The sequence below is a fragment of the Mercenaria mercenaria genome, chromosome 5, assembly GCF_021730395.1.
Source record: "Mercenaria mercenaria strain notata chromosome 5, MADL_Memer_1, whole genome shotgun sequence".
Classification (NCBI taxonomy): domain Eukaryota; kingdom Metazoa; phylum Mollusca; class Bivalvia; order Venerida; family Veneridae; genus Mercenaria; species Mercenaria mercenaria.
The window spans coordinates 17,967,159-17,975,872 of record NC_069365.1 but is presented as its reverse complement, the minus strand read 5'-3'; the positions used below and the strand labels follow the sequence as shown (position 1 = coordinate 17,975,872).

At 32.5% G+C, this 8,714-nt stretch overlaps 1 long non-coding RNA gene across 1 annotated transcript; it reads right to left on the bottom strand.

The window, feature by feature from the left end:
* Positions 1-228: 228 nt before the first annotated feature.
* Positions 229-7,300, bottom strand: LOC128556904 (uncharacterized). Its single transcript, XR_008370887.1, has 2 exons — positions 7,140-7,300; positions 229-4,143 (listed from the first exon to the last, which is right to left on the bottom strand). It is a non-coding gene; the product is annotated as an uncharacterized LOC128556904 (long non-coding RNA).
* Between the last annotated feature and the right edge of the window lie 1,414 nt (positions 7,301-8,714).

Below are 8,714 nucleotides of genomic sequence, written 5' to 3'. Positions count from 1 at the left end.
TTTCGCACCTACACTTGAATCTCTCGACGCAACATTTTGTTGATGTTGTTGATGTTGTTCTTGTTGTTTGTTTTCTTTTGCCGATATCTAGCGCATTTCCTGAGGTATATTTCTAAAGTGTGGCAAAATTACAGACAAGTGTAATATTTTACTAAAATGTCAATAAAATCAATAAGAAGATCCTTTGGAAGCACAGAATGCAACCAAGCAAAATAATAGAAGACTCGGTTTCTAATAAAACCAATTTAATCCGTTCTACAATGTACTCATTTTAAAAACTTACAAAACACATGATTGTATCGAATTTTATAAACGTATAATTTAAGCACAAGAACATATCATAAAACGTTCAGAAAGCTAGTAAAGAAAGACAATTAATTTTTATGGGCATAGTTTTGAGAAAACGAATTAACTTCATCTTTTTGTCCACTTATTACAGATTCGCGCTCTCAAATCTACTTCCATACACTGTTGGATGCTAAATCTTAGGGAAAAAGTTCAAATACTCAAAATCTGATGTAAAAAGTATCTCTGACAAATAACAAAAAACGTGAAATCCCGTAACAAATACTTGTCAGACATACCCAGATCATCTATTATCAATCGTTTTAGAAAAGCAAACTTTGTACGAGTTACTTCACATTCGAAATATTTTACCCTAACTGTGTCAGAATGCAGCAGTTCATGTGTGAATATTATATTGAATAATCATTATTCATGGCTGAAATCGGCGAGTTACTTGTATGAATGCAATTTATATATCAATGCGTATTTCATGACATTTTAGAAATGGGTTGAGGTATCAAAATTATAATAAAATCATATGTTTGCTGCCATTTCAAATTTTCATTACCAATAGATTGTTTCTAAGTGTGTTAAAAATTTCAGAAATGTGAATAAAGTAAATGAAAAGATATTCGTAAAACTGTGTTGGGTTAGAACATTTTGTCAGTATATGATTTTATTCTTACGAGTCAGTTTTCAATAATTTAAAACGCTGAAAACCAGAAATTGCGGATAATCATACAATTCCTCCTCTCCCTCGTTTTAAAATGTAATCCTATTTTTTCCAAAACAATAACTACGTTTTTATGAATGGCCAAAATTGTTTTATTTCTATATATATACCGGTATTAAATATAGTACCAAAATGTTTGTTGTATGTTTTAGATACGGAAATGTGATGTAAGAATGTTGTAGTAGATGATCAGGCCTTAAACATTGTTCCACAAAACATGTAACCCTGCCGTTGTGTCAATATATTTTCAGATGCTTTGACAGGAAGCTACAAACGACTCCCGTTTCGACACCCAAACCATAACGGCTCATTTTAGCGGTCCAGCGCCGAGTTGATTGGAAGTCTTGATTGTATTTTACATGCTTCTTATAGTTTTATGCATATAGATATTGACGTCAATGAAATTACTTGCCAAGCAGACAAGACGAATGCTTGATAGACATGTTCGTAAATTTCGCTGTTTCAACCTATTATATTGAACGACGTCGTAGTTTTCACATCTGAAACGTTGTTAATAAAACCGTTTATTAAACCTTGTAAAACACCACTGACATCATTAAGGTAAATTTCTAAAGTCAGTAACAGCCCACGTTAGAATGAGTACATGTACGTCATTATTGGATTTTGTTGATTTATACATGGTTTTCCCAAATTTATGGAATTATACATGGATACAAGAGCATGTTAATCAGCATATTTTCACGTGTGTTACTAAGTTACATATGTACTTACTACAGTTAATAAATATACTGCAATAAATTGACGCTTACTCAAAATACTGCAGATCATCTTTGTTTTTTACAAGTCACTAGTAGTGTTTTTACGTGAAAACCATTATGGTAACGTTGCTTAATATGTTGTTTTGTGGATTTAAACTGAAATGTGAAGTAAAAGGTCGGAAGTTTTGAAATTTTCAATCTATTTTTTGTAACATAATTTCACACAATCTTTATTACCTGACATTGTTGTGAATGGGTGCAATGTTGCTTATTAACCGGCACCGTTTGTTGTACTGCATAATTTTTTATACCATTTTATTTAATCATATTTAATTTGAATACTATTTTTTCATTGTATTTTGCTTTTGAGATAGTAAAATAATAGGATTATAACGGCTCAACGTTAGATGAAACGTTGCTTTTGAATATCTTGGTGCTGTCAGTAAAAATATTAGATCTAGGCTAACGGTTGAAAACATCGTGGTTGAAATAGGCTTATTTGGAGTTAATACACGAATTACATTTTAGGTGTATTGCATGTGAAAAACCTGCATGATAGCACAATCACCTTATATTGATATACGTCTTATGAGAAAAAAACTTGAACTTAAAATGTTTGGTTTAAACAATATTGTATTAATCACAATTCATTTACAACATGTACATATATCAAAAAGGCATACAGGATTGAGTAGGAAGCTGAAAGCTTATTTGAAACTCTCTCCTTAAAGGTCCATTACTAAGGGAAAGTGAGTTGGCAATTTTTTTTCATAGCCAGTGCATGGACTTCTGCAAGACACTAAATAATGAAGATTGGCAGGTCAAAATTTGCAGAAGGTCTTTGGAACTCAAAGAAATGTATGTGTATTATGTTGAAATTTCAATGAATCGACAGAATGACCCCCCAGGTCTTTTTAACTTTCTTCATACTTCATAGAAAAATAATTGTACATATACTGCGATTTATTTCGAATTTCTACATACCAACTTTCATTTTCCAATAAAATGAAATAGTTTCTGTGCTTTTTAAAAGAAATTAAAATGTTCACTTTCTTTAGTATTGGACCTTTAAAATGTTTGGAATGTTTCCACTCGTCAATCAAAAAATTGTGAATATTCATTTTCCCGTCATTTCAGTTTTTATCATTGTATAAAATATGGAGGTAATTCAACAATGTCGGGTACAGTACTGAATTCTATTGTACTCGTACACAGCAGTAATAATCCATATTTGGACTAGGTATTCTATGCATTGTCTAAATATGGGTAACAAATGCTTCGTACCCGTCAAACAATTCAGCTGTTAAATAACCTTATATTATAATAGAACGATTGACGATAATCAGCTAAATATGAGTCATAAATATCTATCGCAGCTTATCTCAAAAAAAGTCTACTCGAAAAACATAAAAGATAGTGAATTGGTTTTTGAAATGGTAATGCTTTTGCGAATAATCAGCGTTATCATTAAATAATTTCATCGGGTAAAGTTATTTCACATGCATTAGTGTGGAGGTTTAAGGTTATAGTTACGTAAAGAACAATACGTGTATATATGATTAAAGTACTGACAATTGTATTAAAATGTTCCTTATAAATTCTACATTTATAATATATTACAAAAGAGAAATGATTAAATAATGAAACAAATCATAAGCATTTCCCATTATTGAATTGATAGGGTCAGATATTGAAAGCTCAGTACATGTATAAGACTACTTGAAAAGTACAAAATTAGGAATCACTACATTCATGAAAATCGCTAACTAACTTAAAGGTAATGCAATCAACTTAAGTGAAAAAAAATGAATTCCTTAATAACAGCTATTATTTCAAGTATATCATCGCTCGAAAGTGTTCTGTTAAGTAATGTTTATCTCCTGATATCTCATTTTCGCTACGTATTTCATTTACTTTCTTGTATATTTTATAAATAGCTACATTTCTACAACAATAACTAACTTTTGTCAGATTTCTTCGACTTTCGTAATACATGCCGGGGGTATGGTGCCAACTATTAGAACTTCATCCCAGTCCACAGCCCAGTGCCTTGCTGTACTCTCATCCACTGGAATGTAAGTGTTCAATTCATTAAAATCTGTCAGATTTATGATCCTTACTCCCGGGTTTGCTAGCTTTAATTTTTCCACGTCGATGGTTATAATTTTCTTTGGACATGATTGATCATGATGCATGATTCCAAGATTGGCAAACCGCCTTGCCGAACTTTCAGTAGCGCAAGTTGATATATACTGCGTGCTTAGTCCTCCACAACCAACGTGAGAACTCACGCTAACAGAACTTGATGGTGATTTTGCAGTTATACCAACTTTTGGATCTTCTGCTGGTCGTAATACTCTGTACAGGTGAGTATAAGGAATGCCTGCTGCCATTTTTCAGCAATTCCTGAAACAGAATGGACACCCTCGTAAAATTTTATGTACATCTCTAATCGATTCGGAATGAATAGAATTATTCCAATGACATTTTCCAAGGCAAGAACACGAACAAATAATTGTACATTTGCAAATGCAAGAAACCCTTAATACCTCATAAGAATAATAATTTTGTTTTTGTTCTTGTTTGGTTTAACGTTTCACCTACCCAATTATAAGTCCAACTGCGACTTTACAGCTTTGATGGTGTAGGAAGACCAAGGACCATTCTGTGCGATATTTTATCACAGGCGGGCACCACAGATCTTCCGTTAGCCAGTTGGATGGCTTCCTCACGTGAAGAATTTAACGTCCCCAGTGAGGCTCAAAACAACATCGTTGAGGGGCAAGTGATTTGAAGTCAGTGACCTTAACCACTCGACCATGTAGGATTCAAATGTCAGAAAAGCGTTGGTTTAGAGGACGTAAGATAAATTACTTTTTACAGGTAGATTGTGTATTCTGACATATTTCTGTATCTTTAAGTTTAAAACTGCACTTCTATTAATATTCATTTCTCCTCTGTATCAGTCTTTTGCTACAGTCTGGCAATATATCTATTAAATGTTTATTAACGTCATAGATTTAATACAGTAGACTTTAACTAATGTTCGTTTGATATGATTATGCTCTCATCACAAAATCAATGGATTGCTTGTTTGTAACACTTAAAATATATAACCACTGACAACTGAAGCTATGATATCGGTCTTAAAATTCTTTTTTTTCACTGAACAGTTTTTTCCGTACTGATGGAAAACGTCTTCTTCTTGAATAGAAAGAGAATGATAATGAAAGGTGTTTTTAAGTTTGCATTTATCTCAGTACTTTGCTTCTTCAGAGCGGTATGGATGACCCGAGGATGTCATGACATTTACAATACCGAAAAATGAAAATTAGGTATTTTAGAAAGCTTGCTCTCCATTCGCTCTCAGAAAAAAATTTGTACAATTTTTACATATTACTTTTATCGTCTTTGTTGGATTGAGCCAAGCCGTGCATTACAGTATTCTTTCTTTTAAAATAAAGTTAACTTTAAGATAGGTGGGTCTGTTTTATGAAATAGGTTATACAGTACATAATATTGAATTACATAAGCCGAAAACGTCAAGCAAAATGCACGTATTTCATATAAGATGCGATCCATGCACGTAACCAATCGTAACGAATCCTGGTATGCTCCTCGTTTTACCTAGAAATGTAAACACATGGGTCATACAAGGCAGAAGGAATTTTTAATTTTTATACAAGTATATTAAATTCTACTCTTAATTTAATCTTTTAGCTGTCTATATACAAACCAAATTGAATTTATTTACTTTATTCATTCAAAAGTGTCGTTCGTAATTAAGGGGAACTGAATAATAAAAATATTTCAAACTAATATTACTATCAATTTTATAAGAAATAAAGTATAAGGTTTATATATTTTCACCGTGGACAACGTAACTTTAAATGTTTTTTGTACTACTTTATTCAGTTTTAGTCAGACTGACTTCCATTAAATGACATAAGTACGTTAATACTAAGATTTGTTTTTGTTACAATGGGAAAGATGCATTTAATGCCATACGCAGCAACGTAATTTTATACGAGTAAAACTCAGCTGGCATATTGACCTTTCCATCTTTTAGCCAAGTGACCTAGGGAAATAAGTAAATGAGACATCTGAACTTCGAAATAGTATATATTTTAGACAAAGCGATTTCTTTGATTTTAAGTATTATCAAAACATTATCGTGATTCCATTTCTCTTGTGCATCACGACTGATTTGACCGTATTCATGCAGCTTGAATAATGTACGGGGGCCATTCTAAATATAATGACAACTGCGCGCTTCAGTAGAAGTTTGACATGCAAGTAGCTCGTGTTTTACACGTGATTCATGAATGACTCCTTTGTAGTTCTGTAAATATTTATTGAAAAGTGTCGTAACATGTCAGAGATATTTAGTAGTCATACACACTAAGCATGAAGAAAAAAAAAACTAAAATAAGAGTGTAGATTAAAGTATCATTTTCTTCAAAAATATCTGTAAGGCAGATACTCAGTAATCTGCATATTTCATAGGTGAAGACTGCAGTATCAGAGAATACTGTTTACAGGCAAGAACGTAAAATTGGAAATAGTAAGGCAGTCTTTAAAGACAGAGCTCGTCCTGAGAGCCCCAAAACAGCAGTGACGTCAAAGAATATTACTGCTGTAAAACGTCTGATTGATGAAGACCAAGGTACACGGTGCCCTAGATAGAATCTTTCCTCAGCATGTCAACGGGGAGAACTCGTGGGATTCTCAACGGGCACGTAGGTTTAAGAAGTGTTTGTACTCTGCAGCGTTTACTTCTTGGATTTTTCAAGTGTGGAAGTGCTTAGAAGGGCGAATACTTTGAGGGTATAAACTACCACAGACTGTGTACCGCATTTCAACACGATTGTCATTATTTTCAAAATGACCCTCTTATTATTATACAAACATGCACGTTATAGAACGTGCTGTAATCTTGGAAATACAGCAATAGTCACGTTTTGCCCGATCATATACAGCCTTTTTTCACGACGCAGCTAAAATGAATCATTTCTAGGCAAGTATTATGTTACTGAAATTAGTTTATTTAAACCATTTAATATTTCAGTAAAGCAGTGAGTCGGAAGTCCGCGTCGGATCTGTTAGCAGGCCCCGTGTTCACAAAACATTTTTGGTCTTAGCTGAGTTTGAGTTTGAAATTTAAATATCAATTAAACTAAAATTTCAAGGTTAAATTCCAAGTGAGACGGGTCGTAAATACTAAATAGCTACTTGAAAGTAGTTATTAACTTAAAATTTAGCTTTAAACATGCTATTTAGACATAAATGACTGATAAGGTTCATTATCAGACTCAGCTGAGATTTAAAATGTTTTGTGAACATGGGGCCTGGCCATTATGAAAATGATGTTTATTAACTATATAATTAGAAACCACACTTACGTTTTATTCTACCGCATAAAATCCTTGTGTTATATATCGATATTAAGTATGATATTGATATGTATTTATATTATCTTACAATTATTGTTAAAACCGAAACAGGGCATTTTCCGAAAATTTAAATCGGTTAGATATATCACCGAATGCATGTTACACACAAACAAAAGATAAATATAGCTTATATCGTTATATTGTGCATGTTATGTCAATAATTTAACTATTGATTTGTTCATTAATACAGTAGCGTGCGTGTCATTAGTTATATTTGGTCTGCTTTTGTAAAAAAGAAACAAATAAAAGGTACATATAGTTTCAAAGAAGTGGAAGCAGGACTTCATGTAATATAGCGATAAAAATGTATTTTTATTTGAAAAAAAAACTTGTGAAACTTGATGTCACACAAGGATAGAGTGCAGATCAGCTCTATGCGTTTATTTTATCTGATATTGTTTAGGGTAGAAAATTAAAATACTTCTTAGAAATACTAATCATATTGTTTACATGTTAAGTCCATTTTTTATATTTACTACTCCAGAAAATTTCGCAACGCCGGACTGTTTTATCCATTAAGTTTGCCTTTGGTGACTTTGTTCACTATTATACCGGTCAAACATTGCGAAGTTCTCAACTAAAACTGATTTGAATAACTTTGAATGTTTTGTTATCATTTTCGATGGAACTTTCATATTTTTTAGAAATGTTAATTACTTTGTTCACCTCATCAGCATATTGTTGTTCTGTAATATTTTAGCAAAGTGAAACACAGTTCTGTCTGTTAGACTTGACCTTATTTATTATGTTTGTTTCAGGACTAGTCATTTATTTACGAAAATTATTTATTAAGCTAACAAATCGTGTAAAATCAGATTGACTGTGCTAAACAATTTATAACTTTTATTTTATTACTCTATTTCGCGGGGTTAATGGAAAAGGTACCGTAACCTTCTTTAGTTATCAGCACTTGGTATATTTTTGCATCAACCCCGCGAAAATTTATTGCACTGAAACCCTGTTGATAAATGACAATTTCAGCTGGAAAGTTATAGCTCAAACACAAAACTAGAGCTAGTAAAAAATGGGGAGAATACCTTAGTACATCCGCCTGTAAAAGTTCTCCTTGTACTTGCGTAATTTTAATAAAATCGATCTATGAATGACCACAGAAACCATTAGCTGTTTTATATGTAAACCATTTTTGGTCACCAAGTTTTTTCCTCTCCAATTTCTTTTTAAGACTAGGGCTTAATTTACTGTTGTCGGAACATTTTTCTTACCCATTTCCTTTTTCTCTTCTGTATCTTTGTGTATGTATTTACATTTAGGGCCATGTATTTCATCTATGTAAACTGGCTTGCAAAGACGTATAAAATGTTTCAATGAATACACTCCCTTTATGAATGTAGGCACACGTTAAAGGTAGTTCTGCACGTTTGATAAACCGGAAGTGATGTCGTAACGTCATTTATCGGAAAAACGTAGAATAAAGCCTGGATTTGGCCTACGGATACGAAAATCATTTTATGAGTTAATGGCAACCCGTGAGTAAATTTATTGCAATGGCACTGTAACAGTTAC